Source organism: Xiphophorus hellerii, chromosome 11 (assembly GCF_003331165.1).
Source record: "Xiphophorus hellerii strain 12219 chromosome 11, Xiphophorus_hellerii-4.1, whole genome shotgun sequence".
Taxonomy (NCBI): domain Eukaryota; kingdom Metazoa; phylum Chordata; class Actinopteri; order Cyprinodontiformes; family Poeciliidae; genus Xiphophorus; species Xiphophorus hellerii.
In genome coordinates, this window is record NC_045682.1 from 20,796,831 (window position 1) to 20,811,160 (window position 14,330).

Genomic DNA, 14,330 nt, shown 5'->3' on the forward strand with positions numbered 1-14,330 from the left:
CTTTCTGGCCGAAACTAAGAGTGATGATGATGAGGATTGTTTTTGTATAATTCTGTAATTGTTTTGTTTTGGTTTTGATGACATTTAGAGAATCTCCTTTCTAGTTTCCTGTTTTTATTTCTGTGTGGTTCGCTTTAGTTTCCCGTTTTCTGTCTCTCCTGTTCCCGGGTTTCTTGGTCTGCCTCTTCTGTTTCTGTTCAGTTTCTCCATTAGACGCTTTTGGGTTTTGTTTCTCCAAGTTTTACTATGTAGTAAAACGTTTCATTTGTGAATTATTCTGCTTCCAGTCTGTCTTCATTTGAATCAGACACACAAAACGATAAAGAATCAGCAAATACTAATAACATGCCACATAATTTCCACCTTTTGGGTTTTTTAAATTATAGTGTAATTTTTATACTCTTAAGATTTTTGTCAAACAAAACCCTTCGTTATTGCTGTTGATGTTCCGTCTTTAGGTTTTTAAAAATGTTCTTTGTACTGCACCTTTAAGACATGTTCACCTTCCTGCTCAAAAATATAAGCTATAATATGGTCATGTTTCAGTGCAGCTCATATGTTTTCTATTTTTATCTTATTTTTTGCCGTTAAATCCAAAGATTTGAAGCTTATTGACTTTTATAAACAGACAAGAAAAACCTCTTTCTACTACAGTATTTAATTTTATGTTATTCAATTTTTTTAAAACTAATTAAAACATTTAACATTAAAATTTTAGTTTGTTTCACACAAACGAACAACCACCCGCCTCTCGTGGGATTTCTTGTCTCATAACCACAAATGCTTTTATTTCTTCAGTGAGTTTTTTCCGCATGTTTCCATTACAAATGTGCACGAAACACCAAATATTTCGCAATTGCGGTGTTTCCACTGAATAAGAAACACAATTAAACACATGAATGTGTTTGTTCACTCATTAAAAAACATTGTCCTCCCACCACTTCCTGTCGTCTCCTTTGTCATTTCCGCCAGCAGTAAATCCTGCTGTTGATCACATGACTCGTGATGCAAAGACAGTGTTTCTATTGCAGTTTAGTGAGACACACTAATGTCGATACGGACAAAAAAAACCCAGAACACCTGATCCTAGCACAAAAACTTTTTATCAAAAAAACTTCAGTTTTTAGAATCGCGGCTAGTGTAACTAAATTATTCTCCATATCAATACACTACAAAATCTCCTGTCGTAATACTCTCCGCATCTTCAAGAGAACTTTCTGCTAACACAATGCATGTAGCAGGTTAGCAGCAGCTAAATGACTCCATCACCTCACTCCACTGAGAGAAGCACACCTGGAGGAGGGCTGCTGATAAACCTGAGAGGACTGCGGCTGAATTGGATTTCTGTCCCAGCTGATAAGGAGCGTTACAGCACAGGTTCATCCCACAGGAACCAGTGTTGTATAGTAACGAAGTAAAAATACTTCACTACTTTACTTAAGTATATTTTGGAGTACTTCATACTTTCCTGGAGTATGAAAATTTTTGATGACTTTCACTTTTACTTCACTATATTTCCGAACTTAATTGCATACTTTTACTCCGATACATTTTCAATGTGTGGTTTAGTTACTCGTTACAAAAAAGCGAGAGAGAGAAACGCAAGTGTTTTGACCCCACCTACTGATTAGCAAGTAGCAAGTAGGCTACCGAACAAAGTCGGTAGAACTACTTGCCTGGGCTGGTTCATCACCTCCAATAGGATACACCTGTTTCGCTTCTCCCATTAAACACAAAGCAAGTCTCGCAATCAGCAGCAGACTGCAACTACGTCGGACACGGCTCCAGGGGAACCACCAGCTGGTGATGAGAGCCCATGGCCTTATTTAAACACAATACACTCTTTCGTGGGTGTTAAAGATTCGTCGTACCGCATGCAGTTTATGTTATTCCTGCCCGAAGATGTGGAAATTCTGTCTTACAAAAACTCCCCGTCCAACTTGAAGAAACACATCGAGGTAACGTCTTATGAAATGGTTATAATCCTCCTGTGTCAGTAACTATAGCTTGGTCACTAGGCACTACTGTATTGTGAAATCTTGACCATAAATGAACTTTGTTTGGCATTGTTTCAGTTCCACACGTGGTGTATTTAGCTTAGGCCTAATGTTGACTGTAGCAGGCTACCTAGACTCCTCTGTTCAAGGGGGGACAGAAGCCATAGCGATAGCAATTTAGACTAAATTTAACGAATATAGGAAAGGCATGCAAGTTCAAAACCAGGTTTACAGATGCCAATAAGCTGCATTTCCCTCCCAATTCTTTTTTTCTTTTGCATAATGACCAGTTGTGTGCACCACCTACTGACTGTAGGATTGACTGATTCACTGATTTGTGAAGTAGGGTAATCGTAACAGCTCTTTTTCTTCATGTTATCCGCATTTTCTGTACTATTTATTTTTCTCATTTTCAGCACTGACCTTACTTGAAGGGAAAACTTAAGGCTTACAAAAACTTTGTATTTTCTGTCCTGGAGGGTATACTAAGAAGCTGGTTCAGTTGTAAAGCAGGTTAGGTTAACCTTGTGGTATAGGTAAAGCACCTAATTTTCTTAACTAAATGATGCCTGCAGGTATATCTATTAGCAGGTTTAATTTTGCCTGCACTTGGTTGTGTACATTATTTTAAGTGTATTTGACAAGTTTACCAAAATATAAAAAATGTCATTCAAACTGCATTTGCTTTGTTTTACTTTTTACTTATACTTTTCATTACATTACTTGAGTACATCCATTTTTACAGTAATTTCCATACTTAAGTACAAGAAGTTTCAGATACTTTAAGACTTTAACTCAAGTAACATTTCAGTCAGTGACTTTGACTTTTACCAAAGTCATATTTTGGAGAGGTACTTGTACTTTTACTTGACTCTGAGATTTCAGTACTTTATACAACACTGACAGGAACACATCCCAGAGGTGATGGGGAGAGATTTGAGAAAGTTAATTGAATTTCCCACAAGTGTGAAATGTGCTTATTTTTGTCATCTTTCCTGTTTTCCTCCATGATGTGGTTTCGAGTTGCCGATATTGAGTGAATGCAAAGTACTCTGATGTGTTGCACAAAATAAAAAGAAAGAATATACTGTATATACAAGATGCAATATATGTGCATTTATTGGTCTTCAATTCCCAACATGGCACAGAAAGATTCACAGTACTTAATGTCTTTGTAATAATATTTAATAAAAACATATTTTCAAACAGGGTGGACTGGAACATCACACAGTGGATTGTATCATAACAAGGTGGAAAATCAATGTCTCTAATTCTACAATCGGATGATTTTCATCATTGGTTGCAGGATTGCCTCTTTCAAGTCAAAAAGTATTTGTCCTTGCTCTCTTTGGCAAAAACAGGTGATATCCCTGTAGTGGATTTTGCCTTGACAGGTACTGGTGGATCCTCAGTGCTCCCCGTTCTGGAGAAGAAAGAAGCTCCGCATTTAGGAAATGTTTCTAGACAACTAATTTGTATTTCTAAGTTGTTGAAATGCAGCAGGAATCTTTGGGCCAATTTCTGAGTCAACCCGCCGACACCAGTTTTCTTTAAGAACTATTTTATAAGCAAAGACAGAATAAAGCTAAATTCACATTCTGACCTATCTTCAGCCTTTATTTTATGGTGAGCAATGCTAACCACACCAATCGTGTAGTTAGTATTGCTGGCATTAATAAACCTGCAGAGTTCCATGTGGCTCTTTTAAACCCTCCAATGTGTTCTAGTAACTTTGGCCAAAAATGCAAAAGAATTAGTCATTGCTTTTAAGTGTAAAGGTAATAAACAGTTCTTTTCCTGGGCATTTTAATGCAATATATACATACCATTTCCAATCAAGTTAACAAGCAGCTGGTTCCCTTCAACAGCTGACTTCTTAGTGCATCTCTCTGGCAAAATCCAATCCTTTTTAATTTATACAGCTCTCTTAAAAGTAACTAAATCTCACACAAACCCTTTTTAAAATTATTTTCCAAACCCTGTTTGTTAAAAGCGTGCCAGGTTTCTGAAGTCTAGCTAAAGTAAGATGACCTTTGACCTTCCAGAGAAGACGGGACAGTTAGGAGGAGTTTTTGTGTTTTGAGAGTCTGCCCTGCGATTCTGAAATATGGCTTTGTTTTTATTGTCATCCAAGCAACGCAGGGTCAGCAAAAGGCTCCGTCTAAACGTGAGTAAACCGTTTGGAAAAATCCCTTTTACCACCAGATTGCCCACTTTCACCCGGACCAGCTCAGCATGCATGGAGCTCTGCACTGTACGACCCACTTTGATGCATGAGTGCACATTACAGAGGAAGCAGTGATGCAGTGAAGCCTCAGTTCTAAACACAGAATATTTTCTGGGCTATTGACCACATTTTGTGTCTGTAAACAACACACACAAAAAGTCTAACATGCACACTGTGTTTACCCCTTGAAGTACAAATAATGAGGTTTTGCTTGGCTGAAATTTTACATGATGCATGTTGATAAGACCCAAAGTTTCAGACATGATATCCCTTAGAAACTGGGGCTGTTTGGTCAGTCAACACTGTCTTTATGAAACGGAAAGATTTAAGTTTTAAAAGACAAAGAAAACTCAAATCTACTATAAAACAAGCAGGTGGCTCTGCTTGGTTTTGGAGCACTGAGATCCGTGGATCTCTGCAGCACACAAGTCTCTGGACTCGGATACCGGCCGCTCGTCATCCAACAGGAAACCTGCATCGAAAGGATTCAAGAATGGCTTGGAAAAAAAAATGGCTCACCATCATTACAGACCGTAACTCTGCGGAACGTCTGGAGAAAACTGAAAACTGCGATGTGAAGATGCAACCCTCCAAACACGAGAGCTTAAGCAGTTTGCTTAAAAGAAAATGGAATAAAATCATTTCAAATGTTACTTTTTTTAGTTCCGGGTTATTTTGTTTACTGTACCTTAGTCCATGCCTGCATGTTAAATGTATTTCCAACAAACAGCTTATGTTTTCTCCTTTACTGTAATTACACCTTGTTCCACTCAACATAAAGATATTTTTAATGAAATTGGTTTTACATTTACTCACTTTTTGGGAGTGATGAAGTGATTCACCAGCCAACATTCTGACACAGAGATGTCTAATATTTAATTGGGACATTTTTTCCCATTCACTGAGTATTTTGACTCAGCATTGTTTATGAAATAATGACAGTTTGGAATGAATTTTTCTACATCTACACTTAGATGTAGAAAATAATAATAGTCATAAATAATACAAGTTATTTCTTTTCTTTTCCCGAAAACTAATCGTGCAAGCTGAATACACAGTTCATCAAATGTAAGAATGTCATATTTTGTTTGTGTAATGAGTTTCTATGTAAATACCTGGTTTCATTTAGGTTTGGACATTTGTCCACAGATATGCGTTCACTCCGGGTCTGGAATGGGTCAACATGTTAACCACAAGCTTCTAAAAGGACCTTTTGGCTAAGTCTGTCTTTTCACTCTTTCCCTTCCTGTCTACCCCAGATGGAAAGAAAAACAACGCCCCCCAGGACTTTGACATCGACATGGACGACCCAGAGACGCAGAGGGCCGCAGTGGCTATCCAGTCTCAGTTCAGAAAATTCCAGAAAAAGAAGCAGGATGTGAAGTCATAGAGCAAACGTCGTCAGACTCGTCGCTCTCCTGATATGGTCTCGGTTTTGCATGTCGATCAAACTGCTGCACTGTCCAGAGCTGCGAGGAGAAAAGGCTGAGGGAAAATATTACTGTAAAAGTCTGTAGATTTGACAAACACTAAAACATCTGATATAAGCATTGGGTTGGTCAGTTTTTGTTTAGCCGTAGAACTTCTGAATGGGTCATTTTTGTTGAGTCTTATAGGATCGTGTGAGACGCAAATTTACACGTGGCAAATAATTGGAAATAAAAGTTTGTCTTTCAAGGAGAACAGAAAGTCGCTGGCAGTTCAGATTATTTATGATTTAATAAAGAGCTCCACTGAATGTCTGAGTAGCTATAACTATGAACAGCTTCAGCTTTTACTTTCACGCTGCTGTGTTGTTCTGCCGTGTTTCTGCTGTCCCTTTAACATCAACCCCTCACAGCTGTGTGAAACACTGTGTGCGTAATAATTCCTGTTGTGTGTTGCTGTGTTTTGCTGCTACGACATAATTGATTTGATGTTCCTGTAGTTTTCTTGTATATGTTTAGTTTACAAACCCACAGCACGCGAGCTTGCACACATGCATACAAGAAGAAGAAGAAGAAAAAAAATCACTAATAAAGAAATTTAAAAAAACAACACTGATGAGACAGTTGCTGTCCTTTGCTTCACAACAGTTACGGCAAAATGTCAATGTCTCTGTGTTGGCATTATGTTAGACAGGATTACAGCTGCAAAAACATGTTTTTTCCATATTTATTAAAAATGTCACCAGTATGGTACCAGACAGATAATTTGTGAAAAAATAAAGCTCTTCCTCCCAGAGCTACAATTGCAGTCCGCAACTAGAAAATTTCGGAAGAAATTTAGCCGGGGCCTGCCAAGGCGCGCCCGTCGGGTTTGGGCCCGGCGTCGTCACGCCACAAATTGGCATCGACGCTAAAGAACGCCGCAACGTGATCAATGGCATGCGGAGAACCACAAGAACGTTAAGTAAGGCGGACGTGCACCATTCAGTATGATTTAAAATTTTGTCAAGGCTTTTATTTTGGAAGTTTTGTTAAACTTCATTTCAAAGGGCCAAACTAATCCCATGCGTAATAGTCCTTGGGTTAAAATAGTTATATAATGCTCAAAACACAAGTAGCTGATGTAAAAATATTCAAGGCTTTTATTTTGAAATGTTTGTTAAGCTTCATTTCAAAGCGCCAAACTAATCCCATGTATAACAGTTATATAATGCTCAACACAGCAATTATCTGATTTAAAAATATTCAAGGCTTTTATTTTGGAATTTTTGTTAAACTTCATTTCAAAGGGCCAAACTAATACCATGTGTAACAGTGCTTTGGATGAAAAAGTCAAATAAAGCCAAAAAGAGCAATTACATGATGTAAAAATATTCAAGGCTTTTATTTTGAAATTTTTGTTAAGCTTCATTTCAAAGGGCCAAACTAATCCCATGTGTAACAGTTACTGAGTTAAATCAGTATACAGCCCATAGCAGCAGGTAGTTGTAAAGGCCAGTTAAGTCCTGATCTGTTTCAACTGAGGGTTTCACTATAGATAGAACTACAGTGATGCGTATTTGTAGTCCAAATCAGCAGCCAATAGCCTCTTGAGTTCCGTTGCTATGTTAAATAAGTTTCACACCAAGGTGTGAAGTGTTAGTGAAAGAGCCTGAGAGCCTCAGAAAATCCTGTCGCATGACTTTGCTCTGAAGCACCGTGACAGAAAACCGTACGGTCTAGATAAATTTCGAAAACATTTTACCGGAGCAGACAGGCGTATCAATGTCAGGACCGATTTTGATACCAATCGTGCGATATTTGTGGGCGTGATGGCGATTTCAAAAATGATTTGGGTTGAAAAAGTTGTCTTGATCTCTCACTCTAATCAATCAGAGAAGCACTGTAATTTTCGGAAAAATGAGAAACTTTGGGTCGCTTAGAGGCAAATTGTGGACAAACCGTAACTGGTATCGACGAGCCGTCTTCACTTTCGAAGAGATCACAGACGTATCTACAAAATGAAATTTGAATGGCATTTCTAGGTGAATTCGTGACGACACAGAAAATCCTCAAAAATAGGGTATTTCCAGGATTTTTCCCATTGACTTATAATGGGGTTTTTTTCGTAGTTTTTTGCGAATTATGTCGCCACGTTAACCCCAAATCCCACCAAAAATAATAGCTCCAATGGCGTGAATTTTCTGCACGTTTTGATACCTCATTTGTAGGTGTGCACCCAGCGGTATGAGCCGCATTAACGGTGACGGAAGAAAAATAAAGAAGAAGAATATTAAAGAGACGCTTCTCTCCGACAATAGTAATAGGTTCCTGCCATTGCTTTGCATGGCAGGCCCCAAAAATACACCGCTTCCGGTCAAAAACAACCAATTAGAGTCAGGAAGAATATCTTAGTGCTGTCCATCAACCTCATGTACTCGCTGCTTAGTGTGCTAACAGTAGAAAAACAACTTACAGTTTCAGGAAAACCGTTTATCCGCTGTCATTAGTGGCCATGCTAATGAGCCTTAGCCTTTGTAGCAGGCTGTGTTGTAGTGAACCTGCTGTAGCATAGCAAAGGGGGAAGGGTGACAAGTGTGTTCTAATATCCTCCTCTGGGCTCTGATTGGTTGTTTCTGACATGAGTGGTGTGTTTCTGCAGTTAATACTGAGAGAAGGAATAGGAGCTCAATTTTTTTTCATATTATACTGTCACAACATAATGATGATTTTAACAAATATGCAAGGCAGTGCATTAATATTAGCACAATATTAGCATTTCACTGTTAATCTGTTGTAGGATTTTCCTACAATAAGGATTTCAGCTATTTTCCAAGTTATAGTAATAATCATACGGGATTAAAGTCAAATTTATAGAAGAAACTCGCGATTATAAAAGTTGTAATTGCGCGAAAGAGTCGTAAAGGTACCAGAATAAAGTCGGAATTATGCAAGAAGACAGTCATAATATTACCAGAATAAATTAAGAATCATATGGGAATAAAGTTGGAATTGTATGAGGAAAAAAGTTGCAAAAATGTCGTAAAGATGCCAGATTAAAGCCGTAATCAGATGGGAATAAAGTTGGAATAAATACGAGAAAAAAAGTCATAATGTTACCAGGATAAAGTCATATTGTTATTCTGTTTATAAGAGAATAAAGATTAAATAATATGAGAATAGCCATAACTATACGAGAGTAAAGTCGGAACAATCACAATAAAATGAAAATAAAGTCGGAACTTCACCATCACGAAGTCGAAATGATACAAGAATAATATTACGAGAATGAAGTTGTAATATTACCAGAAAATATTCATATGACAATAAAGTAATATTCAGAAGTCACTGAAGTTGTCTGTTCAATAATCTTTTCATCATTGCATCTTTTATTAAAGTTAATGACATTCATGCTAATATTTAATCTATTTTAATATAAATTATCTATCTATCTATCTGTTTTCTTTTTTCTTCCTTTTTTTTTCTTTCCCCCTTAGAATTAAATCCCGACCGGCAGCGGAAAGCACATCCACTCCTCTGCCGGGTTCTCCGGTCCACGGCCCGGTCCACTCAGTCGGTTCTGGGCGGCTGGTCGTCCTGTAATCTGCCTCTGACTCCAGCCAGCTCCCACCTGAACGGCTCCTGCCCCAAACACGCAGAGCGCCACCCGGGCTCCCCGTCCACCGCGGCCGGGTCCGGGGGACGAGGAGGCGGAACCGCGACCCAACTTTGAACCAAAGATCCTCCTCAGCCTGTTTGAGGAAACGACTAAGAGTTTATTTTACGGCGCCCCCTAGTGGAGAGAGGGGAAATTTTTCTCTTTGCTTTTGCCTTCCCTTGTAATAAATGAGCAATTTCTATTTTATACACAGTCACAGTGATTACAAATGTCAATTTAAAACCGCAAATACCTTTAAAGTTCCTCAGTGAAAAAGTGTTTATACATTCTTAACCATAACTATTTTTGTTGCCTTCTAGACAATAAGGCCACATTAGTAGAACTTTTAAAGTAGTATTTGTGTTCAGATACTGTTTTATCAATCAAATCAAATCCGTCTTTATCGTACGCAAGAGGTGCCATTTGTGAAGTTACACAGTAAAAAAGTAGCAGTAATTTGATTTAATTTGGCCTATTATACCTGTCACAAATTTATAAAGGTAAGATTTCCAAACTAAATATTTAATTCACCAGATAAATATTTATCTAGCTTTATTTAGCTTTCGAATTTAATATTTTGAATTTTAATTAGCTTGAAAATTCAAAGCTAAATTTGAAATTTAGCATCAAATTTAACTTGAATATAAAGCTTAAAAATTTTAAAAATTTGAAATATTGAATTTCAAACATGTTAAATTCAATATTTAAAAGTTGGGTAGTAGTTACCTTCCATTTGGGTAGTAGTTGGGAAGCTAATTATTTAGTTTGCAAACTAGATATTCCTGAATAAATCTTTAATTGTCTCCCAAATAAATATTTAATTTGGAGCTAAATTAACCGGAAGTTGTTTGGCTTGCCCATACATTTTAGACAGAGGTGTCAAAAGTACTCACTTTCTCTACAGAACTAGACGTACAGATACTAGTATGAAAAAATATTTTATTTAAAGTACAGGTTGGACTGTTTTATTCCAGTAAAAGTACTAAAGTACACATTTTGAAATGTATTTAATTAAATAGGTTTAATCTTTGTCAGCTCCCACTTTCTGAGAGACTGCAACACAATTTGCTGCTGCCCGCCTCACCAGATACACCATACTGGACTCAATGATGGGAACACTTTTTGGATTCCACTACCTCCTTTGGGAGAGACAGCGCAAAGCATCACGGGAGACGTAGTTCGTTTACCGCTGAGCTAAACTCTAAAATAAATAGTTAACATTTACCTTTAATGCACTTTCTAAAGCAATAATGAAGCTTCAATCATCGTTAGAGGTAAATTAGGATTTTAACTATTTCACTACCATAGATGTGGTTAAAATCTATGGCCAGCAAACACAACAAAAGGAAGAAGTTTATCAGATTTAAGAGTTAATACTAACAACATTACTTCTTGAAGTTTTTTAGGAGACCACTCAGATGTTGCTCTGATGAAAACCACCCGTGGGATGAAAGTGCAGGAAACCTTCGGGTCGATGGATTCGCCACTGAGCAGCTGTGCTGGTTCAAACACTTTAAGCATCTGGAAGCACCTTAGGCTCCTCCCCCTTTCAGGTGACAACAAACACCTTTATTGTCATGTTTTCCTTTTGTATGAGTTGAGCTGTAAAACTGTAGGTCAGATTTGAACTTTTTCAGGTTTTGCTCAGTGTTCAGGTCATTGCCAGCCAACATTTTATTGCAGGAAATCGCTTCAGGAAGGAACCAGAAGATTCAGGAGTCTGGGAGATGTGACTGTAACCGACCTGAACACTGAGGCCCCAGAGCGCCCCCTGCAGGATCTGCTGCACCATCACCGTTTCCAGGAGCAAATCAATCATCTGTTGGTCCAGACAGAAAAGCTGAAGCTGTCAGTGAAGCAGATCAGAAGCTGAGCAGCAGAAACCCAGAAGAACTGGAAGCATCAGCAGGAGATGAACTGGACCTTTAGGATCACTGATGCTGCAGCTGAGGAAGAGGAGGACGATGAATGTGAAGCTGCCATCCTCAGACTTCCTGTTTATCAACCCAAGAAAGCAGAAAACCTGCAGAAAATCAGCTGAAGAAGAACCACGAGGAGCTGGAGACGTCCGGCGCCCTCTAGTGGCTGATTGAACTACTGCACTGGGAGAACTGGACCTTGACGCTACTGCAGCTCAGCGGCTGGTTTCTCTCTGAATGGACCAATCAGAACCAAAGAGGATTCAGCTCTGAGACAATTATTTACAACTACATACACATAATGTTACACATATGTACAACATGTTAGTGTTTCTAAACACTTAGAGTTTAGAAAACATAAAAAACTATCAGGAGTTGTCAGAGGAAAGATTTAAAACATTAAAACTTAACCGTTGAAATGAAACCATATAATTGTTTACTAAAATATTTCTTCATTGCTCCTGTAACAATAAAACTTAATAAATGTCTTGTGTTTTTATTAGACCTTTATATCAGTGTTTTCAGAGTCCAGGTTTCATTTATTAGAGAAACTCAACATCTGTTTTATTATAAATACATTTTCTTTCTAGTTTTCCTTTTTTTTCTTTTAAAAAAAAAAAGGAAACCCACCTAAATTAAAAAAAAAATTAAAACAGTGATATCTAACATATTATGTCTTGACTGTCTGGTTGTTGATTCTCAGTTGTCTAAAGTAGGTTTGATTCATTTTTCATCAGGATGTTTTAAGAGGCTACGAAGAGCTTTAAAAACCCAACTTACCGCAGAGATGAGATATTATCCCACTTTCTCAGTCAGGAGAACATCCGATTGGCTGGTCAGTGTCCTGCTGGTTCTCTCTTATCTCTACCTGCTGTAGAAATGAACCGATTCATCTAATTCATCTAGGAGGGGTGGAAGTGTGTCATTAAAGAGAGAAATAGGAAAAAACTGCATCATATATGGTATATTTATGATGTAATAGTTAACAATACAGGGTTTATAATTACCTGACTGATATGAAAATGCATATTTCACCAAATGCTAAATAATAAATAACAGCACTTCAAATCGGACCCATACGGTCAGGATAACAATCGGGCCCCAGATGGTATTTACCACAGAATAAGAAATGGACTGTGGGTTTAATGTAGAACAACTCAATTGACAAAAGTCAGGTAGATTCTGGGTCCAGGTGATGCTTTTATGGGCTATTTGTTATTGTAAATGATGACGTCATTAGCTGACATAAACAAGATGAGGCTGCTGAAGGTTTGTTGCACCTTCTGTGTTTTTTTTTTTATCTTGTTTTTGTTCCCAGTTCTTTTCTCATTTCATTTTCAAATTAGAACAGAAAAATCCTCACTTCTATAAGTGAGCCCGGTGCTGGAAATTGGACACGATTCGCTTTTAAATATGCGAATCGTACTCAGAAGCATCAACTCAGCTTCTGAGTACAGAAGCGGTCTGCGGTCATCAGCGTTTTTATGATTTGATTTGTTTAGAACTTATGTAAAGAAAACCACAAGTATTATAGACATTTAGTTATTATTATCGGTTACTTTCTGAAAGATGTGAAACAATATAGAAACAATAAGTTGTGTATTGAATAATGTTTAAAATTTGTGCTGAAATTTGGCTTTTTCATCCACGATTCTTCTCATTGTTGTTTGGACGCCGAACGTCATCTTAGCATTTGCTTGCTAGATGGATCATTATCAGCTGCGACCACAAGAGGGCGGTAGAGGAACAAAAAGAAAATCATCTTTGTTTATTACAGTGGGCTCTTTGCACCTGCCGCGCTGACTTCACAACCGCATGCGCAAATGCGGCTCTTTTTTCCCGCTTTGAGTTACTATGACAGCTAGAAAAGACAAAATGTTATTTCAGACGAAAATAAAACCATACTATGAACATTGCTTTCTTCCTACACTGTAAAAAATATCCGTAAATTTTACAGTTAAATAAAGTAAACCATGAAAATTGAAAACCGTAAATTGGAAATCAGTTTTAGACTGTTTCTTTAACAAGTAATTACCGTAAATAAGATCATTAGGAAAAAATGTAATTTTTACTGGGGTTTTTTTTCCAGAAAATTTACATTGCCCTGCTGTTAAAAAAAATCTTGTAATACTTTTAACAGTAATATGCTGTAATTTTTCTAGTAGTACATACTGTAGTTTTTGCACTCATCTTTCTTAAATAATACAGTTAGTAGCTGTTAAAAATGCATACTGTTGTGACAATTACAGAAACATACCGTAATTTTTCTAGCAATGTATACCGTAGTTTTTGCATTCAATAATTATAAAGTATACAGTTCGAAACTGTTCAATATGCATACTGCTGTGGCAATTACAAAAATATACTATAATTTTTCTAGCAGTGTATATCGTAATTTTTACATGTATAATTAATCTAAAGTATACAGTTCAAAACTGTCAATATGCATACTGTTGTGGAAATGAAAACAAAAATTGTAGTAGTGCTGTAACCTTTGCATTTAATTCTCCTGACAGCTCAAATTATGTAACAATAAAGAAATACTTGCAATCATCTTAAGTTGTGGGTCCTGAATCTGGAATCTATTAAAGTTTGACTTTTTGAATGGAATTATGGAAATTAAATATCTTTCCACGAAATGTTCTGCACTGTAAATTATCTTGTTGCCAATATTGGATTTTTTTTTCATTAACAAATAAATTAAAATAATCTGTACTCAGTCACAGAAAATGTTTTAGAGATATTTGTAGTCTATATTGTAATATAATTTATTCGGTTTAACAAAAGTCATGTAAGTCAAGTTTCCTGCCTGTAGACCTGGCAGGCAGCCTGTAGTCAGTCTTAATTAATGGCCCCACAGGGGAACCTGCACCTGGTCCGCGCGGACAGGCGAAGTGGAATTCTGGCGGAAGTTTGGAAGCGGTGGATTTGAGCGGACCAATCAGCGCGCTGCATTTGAGGACCCGTCGCACTCGGTGGTTCGCGTTTTTGTCCATATTCCGCTCAGATTGTGCAGAGACTTCATCATCCAACCTTCTCCGTCTGATCGGCTCTCGTTCTCAGGTAAGGAAATATTGCGGAAATTTTCAGAAAACAAATAGTTTGAGTTGCATTCGGTTGGTT

The 14,330-nt window shown here is 37.4% G+C and overlaps 1 protein-coding gene across 2 annotated transcripts in view; it reads left to right on the plus strand.

The window, feature by feature from the left end:
• Positions 1–6,256, plus strand: part of igsf5a (immunoglobulin superfamily, member 5a) — a 22,704-nt gene extending 16,448 nt beyond the window's left edge. For both annotated transcript variants that reach the window (XM_032575922.1, XM_032575921.1), the window contains exon 10: positions 5,484–6,256. The gene's annotated coding sequence lies outside the window, so the exon portion shown is untranslated. The remainder of the gene's footprint in view (positions 1–5,483) is intronic.
• The last annotated feature ends 8,074 nt before the right edge of the window (positions 6,257–14,330 follow it).